The sequence below is a fragment of the Coregonus lavaretus genome, assembly GCF_964263955.1.
Source record: "Coregonus lavaretus genome assembly, chromosome: 3".
Taxonomy (NCBI): Eukaryota; Metazoa; Chordata; class Actinopteri; order Salmoniformes; family Salmonidae; genus Coregonus; species Coregonus lavaretus.
In genome coordinates, this window is record NC_139990.1 from 58,910,600 (window position 1) to 58,926,146 (window position 15,547).

The 15,547-nt window shown below is 42.5% G+C and overlaps 1 long non-coding RNA gene across 1 annotated transcript in view; it reads right to left on the reverse strand.

Annotated features, from left to right (window-relative positions):
- LOC311111554 overlaps positions 1 to 14,908 on the reverse strand; it is a 90,251-nt gene extending 75,343 nt beyond the window's left edge. The window contains exon 1 of the long non-coding RNA XR_014610780.1: positions 14,714 to 14,908. This is a non-coding gene — a long non-coding RNA (uncharacterized lncRNA). The remainder of the gene's footprint in view (positions 1 to 14,713) is intronic.
- Positions 14,909 to 15,547: the final 639 nt, after the last annotated feature.

The window sequence follows — 15,547 nt, forward strand, 5'->3', positions numbered from 1 at the left end:
CTTTAGCTCAGTGCGGATGTTGCCTGTAATCCATGGCTTCTGGTTGGGGTATGTACGTACGGTCACTGTGGGGACGACATCATCGATGCACTTATTGATGAAGCCAGTGACTGATGTGGTGTACTCCTCAATGCTGTCTGAAGAATCCCGGAACATGTTCCAGTCTGTGCTAGCAAAACAGTCCTGTAGCTTAGCATCTGCGTCATCTGACCACTTTTTTATTAACCGAGTCACTGGTGCTTCCTGCTTTAGTTTTTGCTTATAAGCAGGAATCAAGAGGATAGAGTTATGGTCAGATTTGCCAAATGGAGGGTGAGGGAGAGCTTTGTATGCGTCTCTGTGTGTGGAGTAAAGGTGGTCTAGAGTTTTTTTTCCTCTGGTTGCACATTTAACATGCTGGTAGAAATTAGGTAGAACGGATTTAAGTTTCCCTGCATTAAAGTCCCCGGCCACTAGGAGCGCTGCATCTGGATGAGCGTTTTCCTGTTGATTTATGGCCTTGTACAACTCATTCAGTGCAATCTTAATGCCAGCATTGGTTTGTGGTGGTAAATAGACAGCTATGAAAAATATAGATGAAAACTCTCTTGGTAAATAGTGTGGTCTACAGCTTATCATAAGATACTCTACCTCAGGCGAGCAAAACCTCGAGACTTCCTTAGTATTTGATTTTGTGCACCAGCTGTTGTTTACAAATATACACAGACCGCCACCCCTTGTCTTACCGGAGTCAGCCGTTCTATCCTGCCGATGTAGCGTATAGCCCGCTAGCTGTATGAAATCCATGTCGTCGTTCAGCCACGACTCGGTGAAACATAAGATATTACAGTTTTTAATGTCCCGTTGGTAGGATAACCGTAATCTTAAGTCATCCAATTTATTTTCAAATGATTGAACGTTGGCTAATAGGATTGATGGAAGAGGCAGTTTACTCGATCGCCGTCGGATCCTTACAAGGCACCCCGATCTATGTCCACGATATCTCCGTCTCTTCCTCACGCGAATGACGGGGATTTGGGCCTTGTCGGGTGTCTGTATGATATCCTTCGCGGCCGCCTCATTGAAGAAAAAATCTTCTTCCAATACGAGGTGAGTAATCGCTGTCCTGATATCCAGAAGCTATTTTTGGTTATAAGAGACGATGGCAGAAACATTATGTACAAAATAAATTACAAATAACGCGGAAAAACACACATAATAGTACAATTGGTTAGAGGGCTGTAAAACGGCAGCCATCTTCTCCGGCGCTGTTCTTGATATAGAGTACATGTTGGCATTCATGGATCCCTCAATGAACTGTAGCTCCCCAGTGCCGGCAGCACTCATGCAGCCCCAGACCATGACACTCCCACCACCATGCTTGACTGTAGGCAAGACACACTTGTCTTTGTACTCCTCACCTGGTTGCCGCCACACACGCTTGACACCATCTGAACCAAATAAGTTGATCTTGGTCTCATCAGACCACAGGACATGGTTCCAGTAATCCATGTCCTTAGTCTGCTTGTCTTCAGCAAACTGTTTGCGGGCTTTCTTGTGCATCATCTTTAGAAGAGGCTTCCTTCTGGGACGACAGCCATGCAGACCAATTTGATGCAGTGTGCGGCGTATGGTCTGAGCACCCCTCACCCCTTCAACCTATGCAGCAATGCTGGCAGCACTCATACGTCTATTTCCCAAAGACAACCTCTGGATATGACGCTGAGCACGTGCACTCAACTTCTTTGGTCGACCATGGCAAGGCCTGTTCTGAGTGGAACCTGTCCTGTTAAACCGCTGTATGGTCTTGGCCACCGTGCTGCAGCTCAGTTTCAGGGTCTTGGCAATCTTCTTATAGCCCAGGCCATCTTTATGTAGAGCAACAATTCTTTTTTTCAGATCCTCAGAGAGTTCTTTGCCATGAGGTGCCATGTTGAACTTCCAGTGACCAGTATGAGGGAATGTGAGAGCGATGACACCAAATTTAACACACCTGCTCCCCATTCACACCTGAGACCTTGTAACACTAACGAGTCACATGACACCGGGGAGGGAAAATGGCTAATTGGGCCCAATTTTGACATTTTCACTTAGGGGTGCTGTTGCCAGCGGTTTAGACATTAATGGCTGTGTGTTGAGTTGTTTTGAGGGGACAGCAAATTTACACTGTTATACAAGCTGTACACTCACTACTTTACATTGTAGCAAAGTGTCATTTCTTCAGTGTTGTCACATGAAAAGATATACTCAAATATTTACAAAAATGTGAGGGGTGTACTCACTTTTGTGAGATACTGTGTGTTGGTCCCATGTCACAGTCCGTATGTGTTACTGCAGAAATCTTTCCTTCTCTCTCACTCTCAATTCAATTCCATTCAATTCAAAGGGCTTTATTGGCATGGGAAACTTATGTTTACATTGCCAAAGCAAGTGAAATAGATACAAAAGTGAAATAAACAATATAAAATTAACAGTAAACATTACACTCACAAAAGTTCCAAAGGAATAGAGACATTTGAAATGTCATATTATGGCTATATACAGTGTTGTAACGATGTGTAAATAGTACAGGTACAAAAGGGAAAATAAATAAAGAAATATGGGTTGGATTTGGTTTGGAATTCTTTGTGGGTCTGTGTAATCTGAGGAAAATATGTGTCTCTAATATGGTCATACATCTGGCAGGGGGTTGGGAAGTGGAGCTCAGTTTCCACCTCATTTTGTGGGCAGTGTTCTCTCTCTCTCTCTCTCTCTCTGAGAGAGAGGTCACATTAGCTTGGCAGGAAACAAGGCGATTATGGAAATTCAGTAAATTACTGCAGACAGAGTAAACACCCTTTCCATCATTTTTGACTCCTATAGTTATGTTTTCTTAATAGATGTACTGTAGATGTATGAAGGCCGTTATTTTCCCAGGGCATCTTGTTTCTCTTTCCTTATGTGTGTTTGTGAGACTGGAGCCAGGAGACAACCAACCAACCACTGTCTATCCAGGCAACGGGATAAAACATTTACATATTACAATATATTATATAATATTACATCATATATTTATCACACTACAGAGAGAAGAAGCAGACCAATACATCAAATTGTAGTAGCCTTAGAGTTTATCAATGTATCTGTTCTATTACTCCAATAATCTGAGATAAGGGCAATTCCACAGTAACACTGAGACTCTGATTTTTCACTTTCAAATGTATGTCAAACCAAAACCAATGATTGCAAAGTGAAACAAACCAAGCAACTCTATGCACAAGAACTCCTTTGAACAATATCCATTGAACATTTCACAAAAAAACATTTACTTGAAGAACAATGCAGATACAAAGTTTGGTAACAGAATGACAGATTTTAAAGTGAAAAATCAGACTCTCAGTGTCACTCTGTTACGGTGGAACTGTCCATAACATGTAAAATCAGACAGCTTTTTGTACAATATGATGTCGTTCATACTGGTTTAACCATTAGCAAATTGATGTTCCAGCTACTATTTGAAACATATATCCATGAGCCTGATAAAGAGCTGTACTGCCATATAATCTACTTCACATAACACATCTGTAACTGCTAGTATTCATTAGAAACACCAATGACACCTCATTTAGTAATCAGTCTAGGGCAGTGGTCACCAACCTTTTCTGAGTCAAGATCACTTTTGCAGTCAAAAAGCAAGCAGAGTTCTACCACTCTGATTTTTTTTTTTTAAACATGACATAACAAATGTAAGCCTGTGCAACATTAAAGGTAGACTCAGTTAAATGACTTTGCCACGAGCAGCACCGCAGATACTCAGATGAGTAGAACAGTGTGTAATTACATTTTGGAACATTCGCGCATAGCCTACTGCCGTGTGCGCATGTGCTGTGCTTCTAATGTAAACAAATAATAGTTGCTCAACATTTTAAGCTAAACGTTCTGATCTGTTGCATTAGCGTCATTGCTTTCAAAAATTGTTTTATGTACAGTAGTTGTAGGAATCTATCGTCCCAGAACTGTCCCAGAGTCTGTTTGAACTGTCCCAGGACGCCCTTAATTTCGAGCCCTGACTACATACCCAGAGAGAAAGCACATTGTTCGATCCTCGCTCCCTCTCTCTGAAACGGTTGGATGATTATTTCTCAGTTTCTCTCCCTTGCTGTGCTGTCTCTAGTAATGATTGGTAGGACTGGGGGTAGTCAGGATACAACAAACGAGGCAAACAAGAATTATGAGGGAGAAGTAAGTAGCTAGCTAGTGCTAGTTAATTAGTTTGTTTTTCTCACATCACTTGTCATGACTGCCTGCTGCAGTACTCTCTCAACACCCAATGACTGTGCTCAACACACACCCCTCCCCCTCCCTCCCTCTACTCACACACTCGCTCACTGACTCACTCAATCAATCACTCACTCAGCAACAGCCTGCCTCATTGCCTGATAGTCAGCAGTAGCAGGTCACAGTGAAATTCATATATTTATTTTTTAAGAGAAATGCCATGGCGGCCACGGTGCTATTTAAAAGTAGTCCAAAAACCCGCAACCAATACAGTTTCACCCACGACATAGTTTTCAAAGTAGCCCAATTTGGCTAGAAAACTGCAGACATGACAACCCTGGCACGGGTTCGCTTCACGCGTGGTAGCCAGGGGTCCAAAACAGTTGAGCCTTGCGCTTCAACACTCTTAGAGTCTACCTTTAACCTAATAAAAACAGTTATTTAGGAATGAGGTTTGTGCAGTAGGTCTTATACATTATCACAGCATATTGGCTATGCTTGGCCTGCCAATATTGTTATTCTCAGACCATATTATATTAAAAAAACAAATCAGTTGCGAGGCACAGCTGAGCATAAATTTAAATAATTTTACTGGAGGAAGGGAGAGCGCAGCAGCAGAGATCTGTATATAATGATGAGATGCTCATGTCTCTGCCCTAACAATGGGAGTCGTTGTCCCAAAGGCGGGAAGGCAGGCGACAAGCTTAGGTCCAAAATAAGCCCATTACAACGCATTGGGCTTATTTTGAACAGATTTTGGCGAGAGTGAAACCTCTGGCTTCGCCTCTTCCTCTCTGGCAGCAGAGGGTCTGCCTCTCACAGTCCCTGCTCTCTCCTTTCCTCCGGTGAGTGACCAGAGAGCGGTTACACCGTCCTCCACCTGATGGCTAAACTTAAATCGCACCGCATCAATTCTGCCTTATGCACAAATTCATGTTGTTCCTATGCCAGAGAAAGTGAAATATTCCTCAATATTAAAATATACACGACAAGCTGCTAATAATAAAAACGCAGGGCTATCGATACACTTGGCTACTCGTTCATTGCAGCTGCAGTGCGAGTGGAAGTAGGGAGAAGAGCGTTTCATGTCCAGGACTAGGCTTCATCTGTGTCCAGGAAACCGCCCCTTAAAGAAAGATCAACAGCAAAAAAAAAGCAATAATTATTTTAAGACTGTGATAGCACTTCTCACTTTGACTACTTTTGCTATTTGTAACTTAAACTAAACAACCCCACAGACTGAAAATATTTTGCATGTCAGCAGTCAAGATATTGGATCTTCAAGAAGCAAAGTGTATCTTATGATGTGGCAAGTGACACTTTGCTTCTTGAAAGTCTAATATCTTGAAAACGTCACTGCTGGCATGCAAAACATAATGGGACTGTATTAACAGTGGACTAATGAAAAAAAATACTAAAATATTGTTTTTGAGAGGATTATTTCTTTAAACACAGCAGGGTCAGACAGACACATGACCACTACAGTATATATATTACCAGTCCTTGGTGCTCTGATAACGACACGGTTGTTTTTAATTAATTATTCAACTCCTGTCTCTGACCTAGAGTAGGTCTGGATGGAACAGACACCAACAACACAGGCCTACTAGGAGGGCCTTCAAGTCATTTTTGCTATTTCAGTCTACTAGTTGTCTGTATCTATGGTTACTTTAAATACATGGTTTATACTCTCTTTCTATGTCTAATGTCAAATCACTGACTGATGTCCCTACAGGTTCACAGTTCAACAATTGTTTTCTTCTTTAAAAAAATTTTTATACAAATTATTCCAACTGTCTATCGATGCTGTGGAACGTTCTGCTGTACAGTATGTAGATTCAGAGTTCAGATCTCTGGTAGGGACAAAGCCAATCATTGGAGTAAGATCTCTGGTAGGGACAAAGACAATCATTGGAGTTCAGATCTCTAGACACAGTCAATCATTGGAGTTCAGATCTCTAGACACAGTCAATCATTGGAGTTCAGATCTCTAGACACAGTCAATCATTGGAGTTCAGATCTCTAGACACAGTCAATCATTGGAGTTCAGATCTCTAGACACAGTCAATCATTGGAGTTCAGATGTTTGGCTAGGGACACAGCCAATCATTGGAGTTCAGATCTGTAACTAGGGACACAACCTCAGCTGTAGACATAGAGCTGCAGTAGCTCATGGCAAGGTGGTAGGACACTGTCATTGTGAGTTCGAGACATCAACTCAGCACAGGCTGACTCATAATCCAAAATGATATTAAACTGACAGGGACAAACGCCCTTGGGACCTCCTTCCATCAAATTAATTGTTTGATTTGTTCCAAAAGCATGATTCAATTGGTTAGTGAAGCCATAGAAAGCAGAACTGAAGGCTCTGAGGACGGTTCATTTTGGTTAAGTGCTGGGCGATTCATGACAACACCGTTGACAGCCAGCATTACAACATCAACCCATCATGTTTCTGTACGTAACACCAGCCTGTGATTTATCATGTCAGCTATCTGTCATATTAATTATCAGGTTCACCAAGAGTCTACACAATGTATAGTTAATTATGTGCGCCCTTAAAAGGTAGATTACTTTGCATGCACCAAGTAAAGACATAGTGGGTCAATATCCGCAACAACTAAGAGCGTTGAAGTGCGAGGCTAAACTTCTCAGCTGTTTTGGTCCCATAGGGTGCCATTATAGCCTACATAGGCTGTCTATAGACTGAGGCCTAGCAGGGACAGAGGGTGAGTTGCCGGTAGAGTCTGGGAGGGGCGAGGAAGGGAGGAGTGGCTGTAGGGTCAACGGGCTGGGTTATACAAGTTTAGCTGTGCTTAATCCTCTGTAAACCACAACCAGTCCCATGATGCCATTTACTGTGGGCTGTACGTAGTATGTAGGTAAAGCTGTTATAAACCCTGCCTCTGTATGTCGCAACGCAAGTAACACAAAGCTGGTCATTTCTGTATAGAGCTATTGTCTATAGAGCTTGTGGTCATTACTGCATGGTCTGTTGAGTTGAGGAATTCAGATGAGTTGAGGGATTGAGTTGAGTTGAGGGATTGAGTTGAGGGTCAGATGAGTTGAGGGATTGAGTTGAGGGTCAGATGAGTTGAGGGATTGAGTTGAGGGATTCAAATAAAATAAAATGTTATTTGTCACATGCGCCAAATACAACAGGTTCACCTTACAGTGAAATGCTTACTTACAAGCCCTTAACCAACAATGCAGTTTTAAGAAAGAATACCCCCCAAAAAATACAATATAAAATAATACAAAATAAAGTTACAAATAATTAAAGAGCAACAGTAAAAATAACAATAGCGAGGCTATATACAGGGGGTACCGGTACCGAGTCAATGTGCGGGGGCACCGGTTAGTCGAGGTAATATGTACATGTAGGTAGAGTTATTAAAGTGACTATGCATAGATAATAAACAGAGAGTAGCAGCAGCGTAAAAGAGGGGTGGGGGTGCAATGCAAATAGTCTGGGTCGCCATTTGATTAGATGTTCAGGAGTCTTATGGCTTGGGGGTAGAAGCTGTTTAGAAGCCTCTTGGACCAAGACTTGGCGCTCCGCTACCGCTTGCCGTGCGGTAGCAGAGAGAACAGTCTATGACCAGGGTGGCTGGAGTCTTTGACAATTTTTAGGGTCTTCCTCTGACATGGCCTGGTATAGAGGTCCTGTATGGCAGGAAGCTTGGCCAGATGAGTTGAGGGATTGAGTTGAAGGATTCAGATGAGTTGAGGGATTCAGATGAGTTGAGGGATTGAGTTGAGGGATTGAGTTGAGGGTCAGATGAGTTGAGGGATTGAGTTGAGGGATTCAATAGTTATTTTTGTTGAGCAATTGGTTCGCAGTGGATGGCATCTACTGTATGCCTTTTTGAGATTTATGTCAACCTGACTGGTGTCCCTTAATCTTGGTGATACAGAAAAAAACACATTTTTCACAAACGTTGTTAGGGGTTTAAAGCCAGAAGGCTCATGAAGCAATAATGAGAGAATGCCTTTCTTGGAAATGTTCTTGTCACATAGAATAACTTGAAATGTGCATTTCCTGGAATCAGAACAAAAAGCAACTACGCAGTCACTTCCCTTGTCATTATTTGAGTGCTTTTCTTGTTGTTTTAATATGTCTCGCTCCCCATCCCTCTCTGTAAAATTGAACAGCTCTTTTCATTAGGATAAAACGCAGCAGCAAGCATCATGACTCAACACTGAAAAAGCAGTTAGAAAGCAAATCCTTTAATCTAGCACTTTCAGTGTTGGCAAAAGAACAGAATCTTAATGCACAGTCAAACAGTGACCAACATTGGCACAGGGTTGTTGTCTTACCAAATAACATCATAGGGAATTACTCATTATTAAATGCAGATAATTAGGTCAAGCACAAGTACATTGGTAAAAAACCTCTATACAAAAAGCTGATTGATTGATTGGTTGACTGACTGATTGATTGATGAATTGATTGAGACAGGATTTTCCAGTCCAGTGGTTCTCACCCATACACTCAAAGGAACAAAAACTGCTCAAGGTAGTTTTCACGGCAATAGTGCCTTTAGTGATGATATAGGCCTACTGCTCTGATAAATGAGAATCCTTCCAATTTCATAGACAGGGAGTCGGATAATAATAATCAGCTTTGTACCAAGCAGCGTTCAGTAGGTTGCATCCCAAATGGCACCCTATTCCCTATATAGTGCACTATATGTGCCCTGGTCAAAAGTAGTACAATGCATAGGGAATATGGTGCCATTTGGGATGCAAACCACTGACAGTAGGTGTTTCAATCAAGTCTAGCAAGAGCATGCATAATCACATCACATTGAATCGTGACTCAGGATGGAAGGTGTGTTAGCCCCATACAATTGCTCTTCCATTATACCAATGTCTGAAATGACTTAATGTATCTTGTTTACTCAAACATGATTTGATCTCAACATCTTCCAGTTGGAATTGCATGAGCTGGAGTCATTTTCCCATTTGAGGTCAAGAGGAATTGGTTTTAGAGTTAAAGATGCACTTCGCAAAAATTCTAATAGTTTGCCTAATTTTAGAATTATGTGACAAAACAAGCAAGTATAGTGTAGAGAATCATGGTACCATCTTAACCGCTGTGAAATATATTTTCCATAACCCAAAATATTGTATTTTCAGCTGTTTAAAGCTGGTGTACAAAACTGAAAGTAAAAGACACAAAAACTAAACTTAAGAAGAGGAAGCATAGAAATAGCGCACATAGAATAGAGCTACCGCTTCTCTCTCTCCCTCTCTCTCTCCCTTCCCAGAGGACCTGAGCCCTAGGACCATGCCTCAGGACTACTTGGCCTGATGACTCCTGGCTGTCCCCGTCCCCAGTCCACCTGGTCGTGCTGGTGATCCAGTTTCTGCTGTTTTGCCTGTGGCTCCCTCACCTGCTGTCTCGACCTCTGAATGCTCGGCTATGAAAAGCCAACTGACATTTACTCCTGAGTTGCTGACCTGTTGCACCCTCTACAACCACTGTGATTATTATTTGACCCTGCTGGTCATCTACGAATGTTTGAACATCTTGAAGAACGATCTGGCCTTAATGGCCATGTACTCTTACAATCACCACCCGGCACAGCCAAAAGAGGACTGGCCATCGCTCAAAGCCTGGTTCCTCTCTAGGTTTCTTCTTAGGTTCCTGCCTTTCTAGGGTTTTTTTCCTAGCCACCGTGCTTCTATACCTGTGTTTGCTTGCTGTTTGGGGTTTTAGGCTGGGTTTCTGTATAAGCACTTTGTGACATCTGCTGATGTAAAAAGGGCTTTATAAATAAAATGTGATTGATTGATTGATTGACTTGCTTTCAATGAGAATGACAGATCTATACCACACATTTCTATGTGAATTTGGTCAGTTCGACCAAAAAGTTAGATATTGCAGATTTAAGCTGAGAGATGGTATAACTTTTTAATGAGAGTTATTTAAATGACACATTTTTTTTATTTATTTTTTGTAAAGATTACATTATGTATCTTATACTTTAATGGTAACGATGTAATGTTGACTTATGTTAACAGACCTTAATTTGAACTATCCACTATACGCAAATTGTTGCGTATCAAGAGTTGCAGTAGACCATCTATAGCACATGTCAAACTCATCCCACGGAGGGCCGAGTGTCTGCGGGTTTCCACTCCACCCTTGTACTTGATTGATGAATTAAGGTCACTGATTAGTAAGGAACTCCCCTCACCTGGTTGTCTTGGTCTTAATTGAAAGAAAAAAAGAAAAACCAGCAGACACTAGGCCCTCCATGGAATGAGTTTGACACCCCTGATCTATAGGTACTATCCAAATGAAGTGTGACTGTGACCAAGGTCTGTCTGCCCTTGTGGTGCTTGTCTTGACCTTGAGTCTTGAGTTCCTTAGTGGAACAGGGGCAATGCCATGGCATGGGGTGCATGTAGAAAATGAATAACCAATGACTGCAAAACACACATACTGGACAAGTTCCATGCATGTCACATGTTTAGCTGTTGGCTACCCGATTGCTGTCGATGGATATTATCTCTAATAAAGAGTGGCAGGCCAGATGGCTATAGTTAGGGCGAATTAGTGTTTTAGGCAGACAGACAGACAGTGATGAGTAATGCGTATGCGTATGCAGGCAGGCATCATTCATACCATTCCCCACCGAATGCTTTCCGGAGATAACTTTCTATCCAGTCTCCCAATTTGAATTTTTAAACTAACATCGAAACAATGTCTATAGGACTAGGAATAATAAGGTGATTGCATCATTGCACATTATGTTACCATTGTAATACAATCACGTCACATGTACGTATGTAGCAGGGGCACAACTTTCACTGGGGACATGACCCCCCCCACATTCTGAAATTGCACTTTGTCCAACCCAGTTTTATCATTGCACTGTGATACAAAACGCGGCTCCGGTGTGCTTTACGACCATGCGGACGCCTCAGAGCGGTCAAGTAGGCTGTTTTCCGGTTTAAGCCGGCTGGATTTAGGACCGCACAGACATCACAGACAGGCTGTGTGAAGGCAAAGCTTCTGAAAGGATGGTGTATAGGACCAGCACAGGAGAGATGAACAGAGGCAGCTGCTGTCTGTGTTACGCTTTTTGTTGTAAAAGCAAGCAGAGCAGAAACGGGCTACTCTTTAGTTGACTGATCTAGCTGGCAAGGTAACTGCTGTTTGACAGAAAAACGTATATTTACTCCCAGTGCTGAGCTAGTAGTGTAACTGGCATGTTACGTTAGCTAATGTTTAATCCCCTCAACTGAAGTGAATGAACTACTAGCAGCTAGTTAGCTAGCTAGTAGCTACCACAGCCAGTTCAGCTCTAGCTAACCTCTAGCTATCTGATGGTAGCCATATCTAACAGCTGTTGTGTGTATGGAAATGTTTTGTAGCCTTTGTTTTGTCCAGTTTCAACAGAAGTCAATTTGATGAAGTCAATTTGATGATGTATCATTGTACCATTAGCTAGCAGAGCTAGCCAAAAGTTTGCTAACGTTAGCTAGCTAGCTCACTAACTTTAGCTATTTTTTTTGCCTCAATCACACTAGACCTGAATCGAACGATGAAACCAGCGGCCAAACGACTGAATATTGATATTCTGACATTTTTTCAGCACAATGTGAGTTTTTATTAGTCAGTATAACAATGTAACGTTATTGATCTGTCGGTTTCCCCTAGCTAATTCCCTACTTTCACAATGACACGGTATTAACAGCTCTAAAGGCTTCACAGTCATGGTACGTAGTCAGTACACAACACTATGCTCATCATGTCTTAGCAGGATCAGATGCTGACAGGTGTCCCTGCAGGGTCAGACAGCCAGGGAAGAACAGTCTACAGAGCTCAGGTGAAATTTGCAGTATATTATAACAATCGGTGAATGGATACAAAGTTCCATCTTGAGTTGATGAGCAGGCTACAGTCTGGGATCTGGGAATAATGGTCATTTCAATTGTTGAACCATTCATGGATAATATAATTAACAAATGTACAATGTAATTCTTTGTCATGCCTCATCTGAGCAGGGTCAGGCAGCCAGGGAAGACCAGTCTGTGATGGAGCTGAGGTGAATTTTTGCAGATACAACACTTTATTTTCTATGTGCAGCAAACTCTGGACAAGCAAGAAGCTTCAAAGATTGAAACTATTTTAAGGCAGTCTGACAAACCTCTAAAGTTGATTTCCAAACTGTATCAAGGGTTGATAGAGGCTTTTCCCGATGACACAACATGTAAAACATAAATGTGAGGAAGACCTAAGAGACGCTATTGATGATGATGGATAGATACAGATATGTTAGAATGCCCAGTCATGTTAATATCATCTCAGACATAAATTACTGAATATCATGCACACAGAAATGTAATTATTCTGCTGGATGTGTAAAACACAAAAGGGGACAGATTTGCATATGTTATGGTCTTGTGAAGGCTGGCTGAATTCTGGCAAAGAGTATGTACTTTTATCTCAGCATGTCTACAGATTCTCCATTCTCCCTGTTTTTGATTGCTTGGAAATGTTGATACTGGAGACTGTTATCAGAAGAAACTGTGTAACCTAGCATTTGTAGCAGCTAAGAAATGCATTGCCATTAATTGGAAGGTTGGTTATCCTCCCACAATGGATGGAAGAAATGTCAAGTTATGTATCACTAGATTTGATTTATTACAAGATTAAGGGTATGCTGTGCACCTTTCATAAGGTCTGGATGCCTTATATGGAATACAGTACGACAAAAGGCGTCTGTATTGAAAACATGCCCACTTCAGGGGAGATACCTATTTAGGCAATCCCTAGCTACTGGGCTGCTCAGATCTGGCCCTGGGGGTCTGTCGAACTGTTGGTTGACATTCTGGCCTTGGCCTAACACACCTGAAACCAATAATGAATGTTTCACTAAGATCCTAAAGCTGAGTGGGGTGTGTTGGGTTGGGGCGCTGCAGCGCCGTGGACCCCTAGGGACAGGACGGGGTGACCCAGCTATATTGTCTGCAAGTACAAAATGCTCTACAGTACTATTAGGCCTATGATATTAATTATATGGAGGGTGTACTGTTTCTGTGTGTTAATGTGTATGTGTGTTTTTATTTTCAAAAATATTTTCCAAACCTTTCTTTGAGACATAAAAAAAAAGATGGGAAGGAAGTTGTGTTGGGGAGGGAGTTGAGTTATTGACTAGACTGGTGGGGGTCGGGCGTGCAAGTGGCTTGTGCTGGCTGGGCGGTCTGGCTGAAGTTTGATTTAGAGGATGTCTTTTTTTTATTATTACGATCTTGTCTCATCGCTGCAACTCCCCAACGGGCTTAGGAGAGGCGAAGGTCGAGTCATGCGTCCTCCGAAACATGACCCGCCAAACCGCGCTCCTTAACCTCCGCTCGCTTAACCCGGAAGCCAGCTGCACCAATGTGTCGGAGGAAACACTGTTCAACTGACAACCGAAGTCAGCCTGCAGGCGCCCGGCCCGCCACAAGGAGTCGCTAGAGGGCCAAACCCTCCCCTAACCCGGACGACGCTGGGCCAATTGTGCGCCGCCCTATGAGACTCCAGGTCACAGCCGGTTGTGACACAGCCTGCGATCGAATCCGGGTCTGAAGTGACGCATCAAGTACAATTGGGAGGTGATATAGAGGATGATAAAGACAATCAAAAGTTAAGTCTTTCTACTTCATATGCAAGAGTTGTTCATTTGTTAGGCTATTGGTTAAAGGTGCAACACAATAATGGTTATTGAATTATCATTGATATAGTTCAGTCTTATCAATCACTTAAACATATTTAATAATGATCTCTTACCTAGCTTGATGACTGGGCATTTTTGCATACTTTATGTTGTTCTAAATAGAGAAGGCTAGACGGGCCATGGGTCATATTAGATTGTGTAGAAATGCAGGAAATTAGCTTAAGATGCCCCCAAAGATGGGAGGACCCCTAGACCCCCCACCAAGTTATGCCCCTGTGTCATCCTTTTTACAACTTATACTTCACATACTAGCCTACTTTGAGGCTGCTGGACAATTATATACAGTACTAGCAAGGATACTGTACAGGCTATTGCATAAACTATAATCTCTTCAAAACAATGGCAGCCTCTCCCATCAAACATTTTGATACCGCGCGCGGCATTTTGAAGAATACACGCACTGAACACACCTTTTTAGGGTACCAAACGTGGTGGTTCAATGTCAAGACTGTTACCTGTCTTTTAACTGGTAACGCAGGTATTTGCGTGCGTACACTGTTCTGCTGAAGCATCGTTTCAGCTTTTTTCTCAAAGCTTTGCGAGGGGTTGTATATAACATGTTTATTAGTGAACAACATGTCAATGCATAACAATACATTAATTGCGGGAATACATATCTGTCCATGTATAAAAGACAACCCTCCTAAATATAAATCGGTGTGTGCATCCTTTCAAAAACATCATGCGATAGCCTACGCGTCAGTCCCACAATAAAACAACAAACTCGTGTCGTTACTTACTTTCAGAAGGGAGCTCGTGGCACGACCCAGGTTCAGTTTACAAACATTCTCAGTCGGTGTGAAACAGAATTCGGACTTAATTCTTCTTCAAGCGTGCTTGCTGCTGTCCGAATTCATAGACCGAAAGTATGTACAGTTGCAGACATGCGGAGTAATTTGACCTTCTCATAGAATAGAAACTACCACCATGGAGAGGAGGAGCAGGGGAGGATCGGATCATACCAAACCACAATTCACACCGACACAACTCTGGTCTATAGTACGGGAGGGAGGCATCGACGCGTTGGAGGAGAGTTTGCAAACTGGTTGTGACGAAGCGGATTGGATAGGAGGGGAAATGACAACACGTCAGTTGTTCATCATACCAATAGAGTAGCGACCTATACATTTATCAGACTATGAGACAGGAGAGCTGATGTCTGTGTGAAGGGATATAGAACAGACAGACAGTGGTGGTCAGTTCAGAGAAGACATCAGGGATTCAAGTGATGGATGGATGGAGTGAGGGAGAGATGGAGGCATGAGGAAAGGGGGCAGGATGGTGCATGCCATGGACAGCCAGGCCCCAGTGTGTTGGCAGCTTGGCAGCTTTCCTTCTGGGACACAGCAGGGGACTGCTCTGTCACTGTCACTGCAGCAAAGCTGTCTCAAGATGTCAGTGAGTTAGTTACTCAAGAGCAGCAGCACCACAACATTGCTGTGTCACTAGGCTACCTGCTGTCTGTCTGTTGCTGTTATTAATGCTGTAGACCACCAGAAGTGTATACCATATCATTTAACATAAGAGTATAGGAATATCCATCCAGGACCTCTATACCAGGCGGTGTCAGAGGA